Here is a 15,737-nt window from a genome sequence, read left to right as displayed (position 1 = left end):
TGTCGGCGTCGGGGGTGGTACCGGTGTCGACGCCGGCGGAGGAGGCGTGACGAGGTCGACCGGCGTCGGCGGGGACTCGGGAACGGGTCCCTCGGGCGCTTGCGGCGTCGAGGCCGGAGCCGTCGACGGCGCCGGGGCCGGAGCTGCCGGCAGGCAAGGCAGCCCTGTCGGGTCCGCGGGGCCCGAAGGCGCGCCAGCGGGCGTCGACGGCGGAGCCAGGCTCCTCATGGCCGAGAGGAAGGCACTGACTTCCGCCGGCGTCGCGTTAGTCCCAGGGACCAGCGGGTATGGGGACTTGCGCAGCGCCAGCGGCTCCGCCGGAGCCGCGGGGGTGGAACCACCCTGACCCTCAGCCGAGTCGCACGACCGGCGAGGGGAGTCCGAAGAGCGGTGTCGCCTCTTGGACTTCTTGGAATGCTTCGACTTACCCGAAGACTTGGATCCCGACGACCGATGGTGACGTCGGCTGCGGCTCCGCGACCGATCCTTGGACCTCCTCCTGGACCGGGACCGAGTGGCGAATCTCGAGAAGCTTACGGGACCGCTCCCGTCTAGCCTTCGAGGTCAGGGCCTTGCAGTCCGAACACGACTCCGCGTCGTGGTTGAGGCCCAAGCAGTAAAGGCACCGGCGGTGATGGTCCGTAACCGACATCAGGCGGTTACAGTCAGCACAGGCTTTAAAACCAGGCATCCTACCGGCACCGGAGTCGAACAATGATCAAAAAGGATCGAAAAAGTTAGTCAAAAAGTGACTAAAGGGGTAGCTCTCCCGGATCTGCGCTTAATGGCGCGGAAAAAAGAAGAACTGACGTCAGCGCGCGAGGGCGGCGTCTAAGTACTCCGATGACGTCATTCCGGCGCACGACGCCGACGACGGACGCGGAGCCGCAGACGACGCCTAGCGACGCGCAAGGGGTATTGCTGACGAAAAATCTTCCGGATCCAGTCTGACGCCTGGGGATATTCTAAGGTGAGGAATCTAACTAACGTGTTTCTTTCAGATCAGTTGTTCCAAGAATTGGCAAGTAATCGGTTCCTCTGCATTCACTCCCGCTGGGTCAGTTTCTCTCTCTTGAGGAGGGGTTGGCAACTGGTCAAGGCCATTCCCGTCAGGTTTCTTAGCACCTGCTTTTTGTAGGAGATCCTTGATGATGGCCTCCATCTTCGTCCGGTGGGACGTCATCCAGAGGGAACCGCAGCTCAATGGGGTCAGGGGACCTACTCCCAACACTCGGCGCGGGTCCGGATCGCTAACTGGCAAAGTGGTTGCGTCGCAGGCTGACTGTTCGCTCTCTATTAGAACAGGCGTTGCGTGGGCTCAGCTCGCTGCCCCAGCTGATGGGGTCAGGGGTGTGCAGTTCTCAGCCACTTGCCCCTTGTGATGGGCTTGGTTCCACTGTCTGGGCGTTCTGATCAAAGATTAGGTGCCCTCTTGGTATTGGGGTGCTCTGTTGTGGTTATGTGCAGCCCAAAAGTCAGTTCATCTCTAGGCCTTTGAGGTAGCCGCTAAATCCACCCTCCAGCAATGCTGTGGTCCCCGGGTCTTCTCCTCAGTAGCCTCACTCGTCCCTCAGCCGCTGTTCGCCCAGGCCTACCTTCTGGAAGAGTTCCTGTTGCTGCGTCTGAAGGCCTTCACCACGTGGGCCAGCTGTGTAATTCTTGCGAATTGCCAGAGCTGCCCTGAAGACTTTGGTGCCCCCAGGCGTCCTCCTTGCTGTGTAACTCGAACCCTGCCTCTGCTGCTCAGGAGTCGCAGACGGGTGCTAAATGCTCGGTTCCCAAATGGGGCTGGGTTTCAAAAGATAACCACTGACATTTGCAGCCGCTCGCGAGTGTGTCCCAAGGGCACCGTCCCAAAGTCTGCTTGGCCTCAGCGATCGAGAGGCGGCCCGGTATCCCGCTGAGCTGTCCAGACTCTGGGATCCTTCTCTCAGATCGTGGCCTCAGGGTGCTGCGTCGTGGTGCCATCGCTGCCAGGCTCTGGGAGCGTCAGCTCAGGTCTCTGCTCCACCGCACCTCTATCCCCCCGGGAGCCGAGAACTGGTTCAATCTCCACATCAGCTGCCCCGGATTACGACCACCGGCCCTCCGGACTGCCGAGTCCCGGGATGGCTGATTGCTGCTATATTTCAACCACGGTGAGCAGAGCTCTGCAAAGGAGTTGTTACTCTGCCGCCATCTTGGCCACGCCCCAAGTGTGATTTTTAGATGGATCATTCTTGCCTGAGGTGGCATGGTGGACAAAAGAATGAGGGACTGGGATGCAGCACCGAATATTACCAGTGGCTGAGATTGCTTCAAGCATTACACCAATCACTTTATTGCCTCCACCAGTGCAATAGCCTAAGTGTGAAAGTATGCTCAAACAGGGGTTTTGTGCTCACTGTGCCACTGGAACCAAGTTGCACTCTACTGATGTGGTCCAAATAGACCGAAACCAGCCTGGGGTTGTTTGTGTTCTTGTTCAGAGTGTACTTAGCCTGGCACTTCGGGATGAACTGATGCTAATGGAGCAGGACCAATATTAATTTTCATATGGCTGGGTCCTGCCTGAAGTGGCATGCTGGGCTAAAGAACGAGTTACTTACTTTCGGTAACGACGTATCTGGTAGAGACACAGTCTAGCCGCAGATTCCTTAACTTAGAATATCCCCATGCGTCAGACTGGATCCGGAAAACTTTCCGCAGCAGCACCTCCATGGACGTGACATCAGCAGAACCATATATGCTCCTCCCAGCACGCTGACGTCAGTTTTCGTCGGAGAAACTTTTCTGCGCCAGAACGCGGAGCCAACACCAAAAACTGTAAGAATATGGGAACAGTGTGCGAAAATGAAGAAAAATAGAGCCATAAAGGCCAGTGCCAGGCACTGTATCTTGAAAGCTAGTATAAAGTAAAGAGCAGAGCACCGCCCTGAGAAGTAACCCCACAAAGTGAAGGCCAAACCACCTGTGGAGGTAGATGAAGATGTGAAAAAACAGCTTGGTAGACAACAGAAAGTCTGCAACTATAAAGTATAACCTTGAAGGAGAACAAGTCCAGAACTTAGGAGCAAGGACAAGTTCACCACAAGACGTCACCAGAAAGAGACGTCATAATCCCAATACGAGACCGATAGAATGTGGCACAGCCCATAGACTTGAACCAATGGGTCGCAGGGGTGGTAAGAGACCCCAAGGCGACGGAGAAGGGGAAAGCAGGGGGTGGGAAAAAACATGAATAGATCCCACACCTTACAATCCAGGCACAGGGTTGGGAAGGACACATGACACATAAGCATACCGCCAAATCATGGGAATGGGCGAAGCAGAGCAATGAAAACAGAACAAACATGTTGTGTAGGAGTGAATTGAAAATGTCACCCTGTAGAATGGTCAAGCCACCTGGAGGGAGGCAAGTATAGAAACCCCCACCTGAAAAGGTCCTCGCAGGACGGGCGGGCGTTACGGAATCTGTGGCTAGACTGTGTCTCTACCAGATACATCATTACCGAAGGTAAGTAACTCGTTCATCTGATAGAGACATCTAGCCGCAGATTCCTTAACTTAGAATAGATACCAAAGCCATACCCCATAGAGAAGGCGGGTCTGCGACTGAACCCCATTAAGTTCCCGAGGGAACGTAGCTGTCGACAAGGTGACGAAACACGGTGGGGACCACAAGCCAGCGCAGCCACACCAGACCATGAAGCTCAGAAAAAAGCATAAAACATGGGGAGGCAAAGGCACCACAAGCAGTCCAAGAACAGTATGAAAACTCCCGGATGTATACCGAGTAAGGCAAAGAAAACATATACTAGAAATGTCGGTGTGAAAAGAACAGGTCATGACTTCGTAAAGAAGTGGAACTGAACCTAGGGTCTGATGGATTCGCAGGATCTGGCGTGCCGACTGCAATTAAAACTGAGAGAGATAGCAACTGGTATGACAGAGTCAGCGCATACCGGTACAGTATGCACGACAGTGGAAAGAAGCACTGTTGAAACCTTCAGCAGCCAAAATACATGGGACAGCATTGGCAGGATGCCAATCTATGGTCAGAAAGTGTTGGTAGTACTAGAAATAGAAGACACGCCAGTATATAGTCGGTCTGTGACAAGACATGTGAAAGGGCTGACTGCAACCAGCAGAAGCGCCTAAAACAGGGCTACAGTAAGAATGATAGTCCAGTGGAAGACCGGAAGATACATAAGCATACCGTGTGGACGCTAGAAACACACGAAGTATAAGAAAGACTGTCCTGTAGGGTAGTGCGAGCAGCCTAGATGCGAGAGACGCAATAGCAAGAAGGTAACCAGCAAAAATGGGCAGCAGGCAAGCTGGACACCCACATAAGAGCTCGTAGTAGGAGCCTACCGGTCAAGGACACCAGACACCATATGAAGGAACATTGCCTGCATGATACTGCTGTGTAAGAGCACAGAGCAGATATATAGGAAGAAGAAATATGCTGAAAACTGAAGCGTAGCACAATAAAAGACTAGGGCACGCGAAAAGTGCCAACAGTTATGTGGAAGCAGAACTGGACAGGACAATGTCCAGGCCCATAAGCGACATCAGCCCCTCGTCCGGGAAGAGCAACGGTGCCCCGCAAGACAGATGGAACCAGACACGATAGTGGAAACAGTCAGGACCAACCCAATGGTCCAGGGACCCAAGAAGCGAGTATCCTGAAGAGAACACTCCCCTTGAGAGTGTTACAGTATGAACCCAAAGCAGAAGTATGGAAAACACCTGTGCGGAAGCAGCAGGGAATGTGGAAAAACTCCTGTTGGGAAAGTAGCCAGAAATCGAGGACATAAGACAATGTACAGCAGAGACGTACATGGTAATTCCGCTACCTTCAAAGACAAGCCTAGTAAGGGCTGACCATAGAAGCAACAACGCAAACCCTATGATAGCAGACATGCCAGGGTGCACTCCAAGTTTGAACCAATACTAATAAGCGCGCAGCACAGCGGCTTTTCCCTGGCGCAAAACGATGACGGGCGTCTGAACTGCGCCTGAACTGAACAGAACAAGTGCCCCAAGAGACAGTGGCTGGCAAAAGAAGAGCAGCCATCATGGACAAGAGGATCCCTGCAATGCTGATAAAAAGACCTTGTCACGGCAGGCAGTGGCCGCACCGTAAGGAACCCATACCGAGGCCTAGAAGTACTACAGACAACTGGAGCCAACTGCAACCGAAAGTGCAATAGAGCGCTGCTAACGTTAGGATCGCAGAACAGCAGAAAAATAGGACAGCCTGAACCACAAAAGGATGTCTGTGAGGAAGACTCTATAGGAGCATACCAAGGCTAAGGCAGTTACCCAATAGCCAGAAAATACCCCATATAGGGTAAGTCTCACCCCCTGCGAGGGGAGTCCTCCTGGGCAAAGCACACATTCAGAGGACTGAAAGGAAAACGGAACCAGCCGTCCGGCTGTACTGAACGAATACTGAGATGGCGGAACAACCGCTTACACTATCTGGGTACTATGCAAAGAACCCGGGACATTTTTGAAAATCAAACCAACAAGGCAACATCGCCTAGAAACTAGGGCCCTGCAAGGGATGACCTTAACCCTAGAATCAGTTCGCAGAACGGGGAGGATGGGTGGAGCGGTAAGGAATCTATCACTAACTACTGTCTCTTACAGATATATCGTTACACAAGTAGTAACTTGTGCATCTGAAAGAGACACGTTAGTGGTAGATTCCTTACCTTAGAATAGATACCCCAGCAATACCAACCCCGGTGGTGGGTCTGTGAATAGATTACATCAGAAAGTCACGGAGAACATAACAGCCAAAGAAGCCATCTCTCCGGACTTGACTGTCAAGGCAGTAATGCTTGGTAAACATGTGCAGCGAGGCCCACGTAGCTGCCTGACAAATATCCTGCAAGGAAACGCCGCGTCCCGCGGCAGTAGTGGCTGCCGTTGCCCTGATAGAATGGGCACGCAGCCCCACAGGAGGCTCCTTCTTAGCCAACGAGTAACATGCTTTGATGCACAGAACGACCCACCGAGAGATGGTTCGTTTGTGCACAGCCCGTCCTTTTTTAGCACCCACGTAGCCAACAAAGAGCTGGTCATCCACCTGGAACTGCTGTGTGCACTTCAGATAGAACGAGAGCGCACGTTTTGGGTACAGACGGTGGAACCTCTCTTCCTCTTTTGAAGGATGCAGAGGTGGAAAGACGGCGGGCAAAGTGATGTATCTTTGTGCCCAGTCCGGAGCCTCAAGGATGACTTGGGCCCGGTTGCGCCGAATCTTCTTCAGCACTCTGGGCAGAAGTGGTATAGGCGGAAAGGCGTACAACAGACCGCAACTCCAATCGGGACAAAAAGCGTCGCTGAGCGAGTGCTGCCTTGGAAAATTCCAACGCGCAGAACTGATGACATTGCGTGTTCTCTTCGGTGGCGATTAGATCTAACCAAGGCTCTCCCCACTGCAGAAAGAGATCTTGCGTCAACTCCAAGTGAAGACGCCATTCGTGATCCTGAATTCAGAGAACCTGCCAGGTGTTGAACCACCAAGGTAATGCCTTCATCTTCCAGCCATGTCCAGAGGCGCAGAGCCTCCTGACATAGGGCCCACGACCCCACCCCGCGCTGTTTGTTGCAATACCAAATGGCGGTGGTGTTGTCCGTGAACACCTGCACTTCACTTCCCCAGTCAAAGGGAAGTCCTCTGATCTCCGCCTCTCCCAAGTGGCCTCCCCATCCCAGGAGTGATGTGTCCGTCACCACTGTGTGCTCCGGTTGGGGAAGGGAGAGGGATCTGCCATTGACCCAATCGCGATTCGTAAGCCACCACTGCAATTGTCGTGCAGTGCCCTCCGAGATCTGGACATGATCGGACAGGTTGCCCTGATGCTGCGCCCACTGGAACTTCAGGTCCCACTGCAGAGCCCGCATATGCCATCTGGCATGTTGCACCAGCAGGATGCAGGAGGCCATCAGGCCCAGTAGCCGAAGGGTTAACCTGACCGAAACCCAGGATAGAGCCTGAAAGATTGGAATCATAGCCTGAATATCCCGGACTCGCTGCTCGGGAGGATAAAACCGAAACTGCACCGAGTCCAGAACAGCTCCGATGAAGAGGAGCTTCTGCGAGGGAATAAGGTGCGACTTAGGGACGTTGATGGAAAACCCCAGCAAATGCAGGAGGCCGGCCATAGTCTGGAGGTGGGAGACGACTGCCTGGAGCGAGCCGGCCTTCAACAACCAGGCGTCGAGATAGGGGAAGACTGGAACCCCCGATCTGCGCAGATGAGCTGCGACTACCGCCATTACTTTCATGAACACCCGAGGGGCGCTGGTAAGGTCGAAGGGGAGCACGGTAAACTGAAAATGCTCGTGGCCTACCGTGAACCACAGGTAACACCGGTGGGCCGGCAGGACGGGGATGTGGAAATAAGCGCCCTGCACGTCCAATGCAACCGTCCAGTCTCCAGGGTCGAGAGCAGACAAGACCTAAGCTAGCGTCAACATCTTGAACTTCCCCTTCTGGAGGAAGCTGTTGACGTCCCTGAGGTCCAAGATAGGACACAGGCCCCTGTCCTTCTTGGGGACTAGAAAGTAGTGGGAATAGCAATCAAGACCTACTTCTGGCCCAGAAACGCGCTCGATGGCCCCCTTGGCCAAGAGGGCCATGACTTCCTGTTGAAGAAGCGCAAGATGGTCCCCCGACATGCGGTGGTACCGAGGTGGCATGGCTGGAGAGGTAGTCTCGAAGGGGAGGGAGCAGCCCCTTTGGACTATTTGCAGCACCCACCTGTCCGAAGTGATGTTGCACTAGAAGGGAAGATGATGGCGTATTCTGCCGCCCACTGGCCTAATAGGTCGGACTAAGAAGGCTTTGAAGTGGATGCTGTGGGGGTAGAGGTGGACTGACCCGCCCGCTGGCCCCCAGAATCTTCACGGCGGTTCCCACGTCCGCGCTGAGGTTGTTGTTGCGCCGGCCTGTGGCTCTGGAATGAACGTGTTGAGGCACCGAAAGGAGCAAAAAGCAGAAGGCGGAGGAGGCCGAGAGGCCCAAGGACTTGGCCGTAGCCCGTGAGTCCTTTAAGCGCTCCAACCCACTATCCGCTTTGTTGCCAAAAAGGCGAATGCCATCAAAGGGCATGTCCATCAAAGTGTTCTGGACATCCCCCGAAAAGCCAGTTGTTCTCAGCCAGGCATGGCGCTGAAGCGCCACCGTCATGGAAATCGCCCTGCCTAGCGAGTCAGCGGTATCAAGCCCACAACGGATGGTGAACTTAGCTGCGTCCCTCCCAGCTGCAATAGCCTGCACGAGTACTGTCTGGGCCTTCTCCGGACAGTTGGGCAGCACCTGCGCAACCGTGTCCCACACAGAGTGGGAGTAACGGCCCAAGAGGCATGCGGTGTTCACTGACCACAGCCCTAAGCTGGCAGATGAAAACAGCTTCTTGCCAAGCTGCTCCAGCTTCTTGGATTCCCTATCCGGAGGTGCGGAAGGGAATGCGCTCTGGGATGCAGGGGCTTGGACAACCAAGCTCTTAGGGGTGGAGTGTTGGGAGAGAAAGAGCGGGTCGCCCGGAGCCGGGCGATGGCGTCGGGCCACGTTCCTGTCCACAGGAGCCCCTGTGTTGGGCCTGGACCAAGTGCCCAAAAGAACATTAGACAGTGCATCATTAAAAGGCAGTAAGGGTTCCGAAGAGGTTGCCGCCGGTTGAAGCACTTCAGTCAGGAGGTTAGTCCTGGCGGCCACTGTAGGGAGTTCGAGGTGGAGATCCTCGGCCGCCCTACGCAACACCACTGCATAACTTGCTCCCTCCTCCGTAGCCACGGAAGGAGGAGACAGCATGCCAAGGTCAGGCGAGGTGTCTAGACCACCGATATCCCCCAAATCCTCTGTCCAGTCTGGATCATCACCACACTGTTGTGTGAGAGGGTCCTCAGGCCCCTCCCAGCCCTCCCCTTCCTCCGAAGTCTGTGAAACAGGCTGTAAATAAGGAGGACAGATGTAGGGGCAGAGAGGCCCCATCAGCGTCAGAATCCGCGTCGATCTATGCTGTTTCGGCGGCGCATCCGGTTAAGGGCTGAAAAAGGCTGACGATGTCGGCGGTAGTACCGGACTACGTCGGAGGTGGTGCCGGAGGCGGGGTCGACACCGGTGGAGGTGTTATCAGGTCAACTGGTGTCGCCCGGATCCGAGCCGCATTGTGCGGGGGCAAGTCGAAAAGCGACGGCGCGACTTCTTCTTGGAAAGCTTCGACTTACCTGACACCAAGTGCGAAGACTTAGATCCAGAGGAATGATGGGGACGGCTACGCGACCTGTCCCTCAACCTCTGTTCCAGCAACTTTCGGGACCGCTCCTGTAAAGTCTTCGGCGCCATGGCCCGGAGTTCAGGGCACGACTTGGAGTCGTGGTCGCACCACAGGCAGTACAGACACACGTGGTGCGGGTCCATCACCGACATCATGCAGTGACAGTCCCCACAGTTCTTGAAGCCGGGCATCCCTACGACACAAGGAATCGATCGACTCTAAAGAAATGAGGTAAAAGGCCTCGAAAAAACTCAGTCAAAAAGTGACTGGGGGTACTTGCTCTTTCAGGATCTGCGCTTGCTGGCGCGGAAAAAGAAAGAACTGACAGCACGCGTGTCTAAGTAGCTCGAGCGACGTCATCCCGCCGCCAACGATGCACGCGGAGCCGCACGACGACGCTTACCGATGCGCAGGGGTACTGCTGACGAAAAACTTTCCGGATCCAGTCTGACGCCTGGGGTAATTCTAAGGTAAGGAATCGATCACTACGCGTTTCTTTCAGATATATTTTTATTGCCAATGGTTCTACAACCATTACATAAAGTAGTGGGGACGGGGTTATCCTTGTGTTGTCCCTCTTTCCAGATGGAAAGTGTCCCAGGAGGAACCATCACTCTGGCCTTCTGTGTTTTATATGCAGCCAGGTTGATCGGTATAAAAATCTCACCAAAATCAAACCATTACAATATCACTTTCATGAAGTGACAGTCCACCCTTTCAACAGTTTTGTCTGTATCAAGTGCAAGCAAGGACCCTTTTACTGCCTTTTGTTTGGTCGACAAGGTGGGCTTATCGGTGTATATTGACAAAGGCGTGCCTTCCACTTATAAAACCTGATTGATCTTCATGAATCATATGGGGTAGAATAGGGGGTCAGTAGCAGTGCTAAAAACATTCCTATGGATCTTAATATCTAGGTTGAATGGTGTGATTGAACTATAGGCCAAACATTAAGAGTGGTTTTTGCCCAGTTGGGGATCACCAATATAATGTCTTCTTCTATCAAGATGGTAACCCTATAGTTAATTCAAAATGAGTTGAACATGTGTTTTTTAGGATTGGTGTGAATTTATATGTGTATATTGTATAAAAGTTTCCTTCAAAGCCATTTGGCCATGGTGTTTTGTTTGATTTAAGGATTATGAGTCTTAATTTCTGTCTCATCCATGGGAGCTTCAAGATCTGGCTTGCTGTTAAGCCAGGGAGGTGCAGATCCTGTAAGTAGTGCTGTATAGTCCGGAATGTTATCTCCTCTTGTGTATACAATTGAGTGTAGTAGCGTTTGAATATATTGCTTTCTCTCTGGGGTCATGTGTAAGGTGGCCTTTGGGGTTCGTAAACCCATTGTGGTATCTATATTTTGTCTCACTTTAGGTTTATTTGCTAATATTCTATGTGCTTTATTTACCATATCATAGATCCTACTTTTAAGCAATAGAAAAGCCCTCTCTGCTGTGTTTATCTGGAGTGTTCCATTGACCTCTTATAGTAGTAAACTTCTTTAGGTCTGCCTTGGAGCCAGAGTTATTATGTTAATCTTCTGCTTGCTTTAGCTCCTTTCCCAGTTTATTTTGCACCAAAGCTCTTTCTCGCTTGGCAAAGGAGGCCATAGCGATCATTTTCCTTCTGAGGACCACTTTAAGGCCGTCCCAGTAAGTACTCGGTATGTATCTGTTACTTGGTTAGTAGTCATGCAATCCTCTATAACTAATGCTATCTCAGCCTGTTTAACCATATCTTGAAGTAGGCATTTTCCCAGTCTCCATCGCCTGTCTCTATGCTGTTAGGGGTTCCAGCTGAATCACCAACCATATGTGGGCATGTTCCAAGATCGCTATAACCACAATCCCTGAATCCGTGACTGAGGGCATTGCTGAACTTCAGACAAAGATCATGCTGATCCTCGAATAGGATCTGAGAGTGTTTGAATATAATGCCTAGTCTTTATCTTGCGGAAGCAGTACCCTCCATGCATCGACTAGCCACATTGATTTAAGTGTGTCTTGTGCATCTTCCTTCTTCTATCTGGTAGTGACTCAGAAGCCTCTTGATTTATCTAAATGAGACTGTTGGACCGTATTGAAGTCCCCGCAGAGAACTGTTAGAACCTTTTTAAATCCCAAAAAGTTCCCCAAATCTTCGTATTTTAATTGTAGGGAGTGTGAAGTTTGTCTGCTCGATCCGAAGTCTGTGGAGTAAATTTGCGCATATCATTGACGCACTCTCCAGGTTGGTCCGTGTCTTTGCGGATAGCTGAAATTGTCTCTTAAAACATTTTGGCTACTAATTGCAGCTCAGTTTTCAAGTCAGATTTCCATTCGTAGAGCGGTTTTTGGAGGCAGAATTTCAAGCCACATTTTGTGAGGCTGTGAGTGTCTTTTGTTTAAAGCCATTGTGTTTAGTGTTTCACTCAAAGTAGTGAGCTCTGCTATCCTGTCCTGAGATAGGGTGATCTTTCAGAGTAATTTAACATTTTTACCCTGTAATTTGCTAGATTTGCACAGCGTTTAAATGATGGTCGTACCGGGAGGCCAAGAGAATTCCCAATGTTTTCCCACATACTTCTGGTATGTAGTAGGCCTTCGGGTGTCTTCCACAATCATACTGTAGTGGCACGAGATCTGATCAGGATGTTAGTGTTACTGATAAACCTGTGAGGAGGTCCAGCTCTCAGCCTTAAAATAAGGAGCGGATATCCTTCGCACCCCTCTCCCATTATCTGCAGGGGATGGGCCGCACCCTCAAGATTCTTGGAACTGCTGTGGTCTGCAGTTGCCTCCACTCAAGTAAGAATTTAATCAAAGGGCTCGCAGCCCATGTCTCCTCCAGGTCATGCGTATTTTCACCAAGTCATTCCACTCTGCAAGACACTCAGGAAGCAGGGTATGTAGTGTGGTAGGAGCAGCTGAGGGACTTATCCTAGGTATAGAAACTTTAAAGCCCTTACCATGTTGTTGAGCCCAGGGCTCGTAATCTTCAGGCACCTCGAAGTGTTCTGCAGTCCTCCAGGTTTGTTTCATGTCCTTATATAGCAGGTCACCCCAGCGCCAAGGTTGTCAGGAACAACAACGGCAGCAGGGGTGATATGAGAGCCACAAGGGCAGAACCAGCGCTCCCTGTCACCGCGAGCTGGCTCCGGTATGTCTACTGGGAAGGCAGCCACACCCCACATGCAAGGCAAATTCTCATTGTGGTGAGCGATTCTTCCTGATCATCGTCAGTGTGGGTCCTCACCCTCTCCTCTTCTGAAAGTCCATGAGGCAGTGGATTTGTCCCTGAGCTGGTTCGTCTGCCATCAGGCTCATGAATGCTTAGGTGCTGCCATCCTGTTATCGAGGCACTCCGATAGGGTCTCTGGTTGTATTTCCTTTAACCATTGTCATAGTTTATTTTGCTGCAAAATTGGATGCTGGTGGTTGAGGCGGCAATGGCGTGAATATTGGCAGCTATTTATGTTCATACTGCCTCTAGTAAGTGTTTCTAGAAACAGGTGGTGGCAGAGTTCAGGGACTTGCAAGAACCATCTTGCTCGCTAGGCACATCCATAATTTTTCTTGATGTTGTGTTGTCTGTTTGAACAAGCAGAGATGACATACGAAGCTCGGCAAACTATTTGGGTGCCTTATGAAATGGTCTCAACTCCAGCAGGTTGATGTGGTAAGTTGTTTTTTCCATCAAACACACTCCCTGGACCTCAAGACCATACATGTGGGGTCCCCAACTCAAAAGGGAAGCATTTGTCACACTGGTTTAAGGCCGACTGACAGCCTGAAAGGAGACACCTTTCAAGAGGCTGGTCAATCAGCACCACCAACTGCAGCCTGAGAATTGCCAAAATTGGTCTTCAAGGCACCGTGGCAATGGTCTCATCTATAAGCAGAGAGATGCAGGACTCCAATGAGCCCAGAAGAAGTTACATTTAGTGGCCCGTCAGGTGTTTCAGTTTCAGACAGACAATACAGTTAGGCCTCTAAAAAATACTCTTTTGCTGATATTGTTTCGATGACTCCAACCAGGTAGTGAATAGATTGAACTGAAGTCACTGTCTACTTGAAATGATTTTCCCTGAGTGTCAGTCGTTAAAGCACAAAAACTTTAATATTGTCGTGTAACTAAGCATCTTGCGGCATTGGTGCCTTTATAAGCCAGTTGTCTAGCAACCACTGCTAAGCACTATGAAACGTTTTATGGCGCTGACTTGGGGCTGAAAGGCATTGAATTGGTAGTGGACACTGCCCACCAGTAATCATAAAAATATGAGAAGCGTCTGCTGAATGATGGGAAAATATGCATCTTAGAGATATATGGCACACATCCAATCCCTTGATCAACTAGGGGTATAGCAGGTGACGAGACAACATCACAAACTTGGATTGTTTATGTACTTGATTGTGGCCCTTAGGCTTAGAACTTGATGTATTGCTACTTTAGCCCTTTCTTTTGAAACAGAAAGTAATGGGAGTAAACTTCTTTTCCTTTCTAGGATAAAGGAATCGCTTCCACTGCTTCTTTTATCAGAAGGGTACTGATTTCCAAACAAAGCAACTCTAGATGGTATTGAGATTTCTTCTTGGGAGAAATGAATGGAGATGACTGGAGCCTCAGCAATTAGCCATTCTGCACATTATTCAGTAACCCTCTGTCTGTTATTATTTTCTCCATCTTCCAAATGATTACTGATATTTCCCCTCACCAGAGTGGTAAAGGGAGAAGAGGGGAGTCACTGTTTGGCAGGTTTTCCAACTGCAGAAAAATGTCTGATTTTGTGGCTGTTGGTGGTAAGTTGCAGCCACGGTGAGGGTGGAGGTTGACAACTCAGTTGCTGGTAATGTCTGTCGTACGGTTTGTGCTGATGTTTTCTGTACTTATTAAATTATTCAAGGCCCACAACCCTGGGTATCTACAATTCAAGCTTGCATTACGTCGCCCACCTAGGCCCCAAACAGGGTGATTCTAGAAAACTGTAAGTTCAAAATTCTCTGTTGGGCTTCTGGGTTCAGGCTGGTAAGGAAGAGCCATGAGGAATGACAAAGAGCCAGAACGTGACAGTAACCATGGGCAGCTAATTCCAATGAATCAGCAGCTGCAGTAATGGCTTGATTTGAGATAATCATCCAATCTGAGATATTTTGTCGGCCTTTTCGAGGTAGCTACTCTTGGGATCTCCGAACAGTCTCTTATAGGAATCTGTCATACTACCAGAGAAGGGCAGTGGCACTCGCTGTCTTCATTGCAATTTCTAATGTATCAGACGTTTCTGCCAACCTCATCCATTTTATAAGTCTCCTTTTCCGGAGGTACAGTTGAAGATGGTGAATTGAATTGATACTTCCTTGCAGCAGCCAGGCTGAGTCATGAGGAAGGTCAAAACACAGGAAGAGAGGGTCTTGTTCAGGCAACTTATATTTTTCTGGAACCACAATGGAGTAGATTTTGCTAATGCTGGAGTCAGAAACAACTCCATTGCAGGTTCTAGAAGCCCTGGAAACAGCGGTTGAAAAGGGCGGGCAGATGTGCGGTGGTGCAGGATCTTAAAGATGGCTGAGCAATTGGGATAGGAATGTTCAGCTTGGTACAATGTCTCACCAAGACATCGTCGGAGGTAGCAATGTCATCTACGGCAGAAATCCTTGAGGAAGGGAATCTTATAATATTGAAGGTCTGATGAAGTTCAACAATTATCTTACCTTTGGTAATGCTCTTTCTAGTGGATATTTTATCTGACCACAGAAGCCTCACCTTCAGAATATCCACAGGTGCCTGACTGGATTTGGAGTCTCTAAACAGCATTGCTCCTGCGCCAGTAAGTGTCGTAATTGACTTTGTTTCACCACAGAAGTGAGAAGTGGAATCGCATCGAAAAACCACCCATGTGCCATCGTCAGTTTTTTTCTTAACTTTCTACGGGCACTCAGATGTGGAGCCAACAATAATCAGAGGTACCAGTGCAGATCTCATGACAGGGAACTTTTCAAATGGGACAGGGACCATTCCACAGAAAAACATGCAGTCTTAAGAGGACTGAAATAGACCATGGGAACAGCATCACAGCTGTAGGAGATCCACAGGAGGAACATTATACAAAAGTATCCCCACCCACAGGATTGGTACCATATGAAACACGGCACCTGCAACAACAGGGTAGGGAGATAATATATGAAACAAGGCATCCACAACCACAGGAGGAATAGTACAGGAAACAAAGGACCCATAACAGAGGGACAGAGTACAGAAGAACAAGATACTTACTCGGGTAACACCATATCTGGTACAGACTCTATCGTGAGGCAGATCCCTTTTTTAACAACTTGTGTTTATTGAGAATTCGCACATTGAGGTACATTACGAATGGACACAGATGTAAACTGTGTAAAATTAACATCCCGCAGTCCGTATTACAATTTATAAAAGCCATATAATGAACCTGCGCTAAGTGCCAGAAATACCAACACAATG

The 15,737-nt window shown here is 50.4% G+C and overlaps 1 protein-coding gene across 4 annotated transcripts in view; it reads right to left on the bottom strand.

Annotated features, from left to right (window-relative positions):
* Positions 1 to 15,737, bottom strand: part of LOC146816482 (exportin-5-like) — a 1,867,381-nt gene that overhangs the window by 150,849 nt on the left and 1,700,795 nt on the right. The gene's annotated exons all lie outside the window — the stretch shown is intronic.

The sequence above is a fragment of the Triturus cristatus genome, chromosome 6, assembly GCF_964204655.1.
Source record: "Triturus cristatus chromosome 6, aTriCri1.1, whole genome shotgun sequence".
Classification (NCBI taxonomy): Eukaryota; Metazoa; Chordata; class Amphibia; order Caudata; family Salamandridae; genus Triturus; species Triturus cristatus.
Note: the sequence above shows the minus strand (reverse complement) of the source record. Positions and strands in the feature narration are given on the sequence as shown.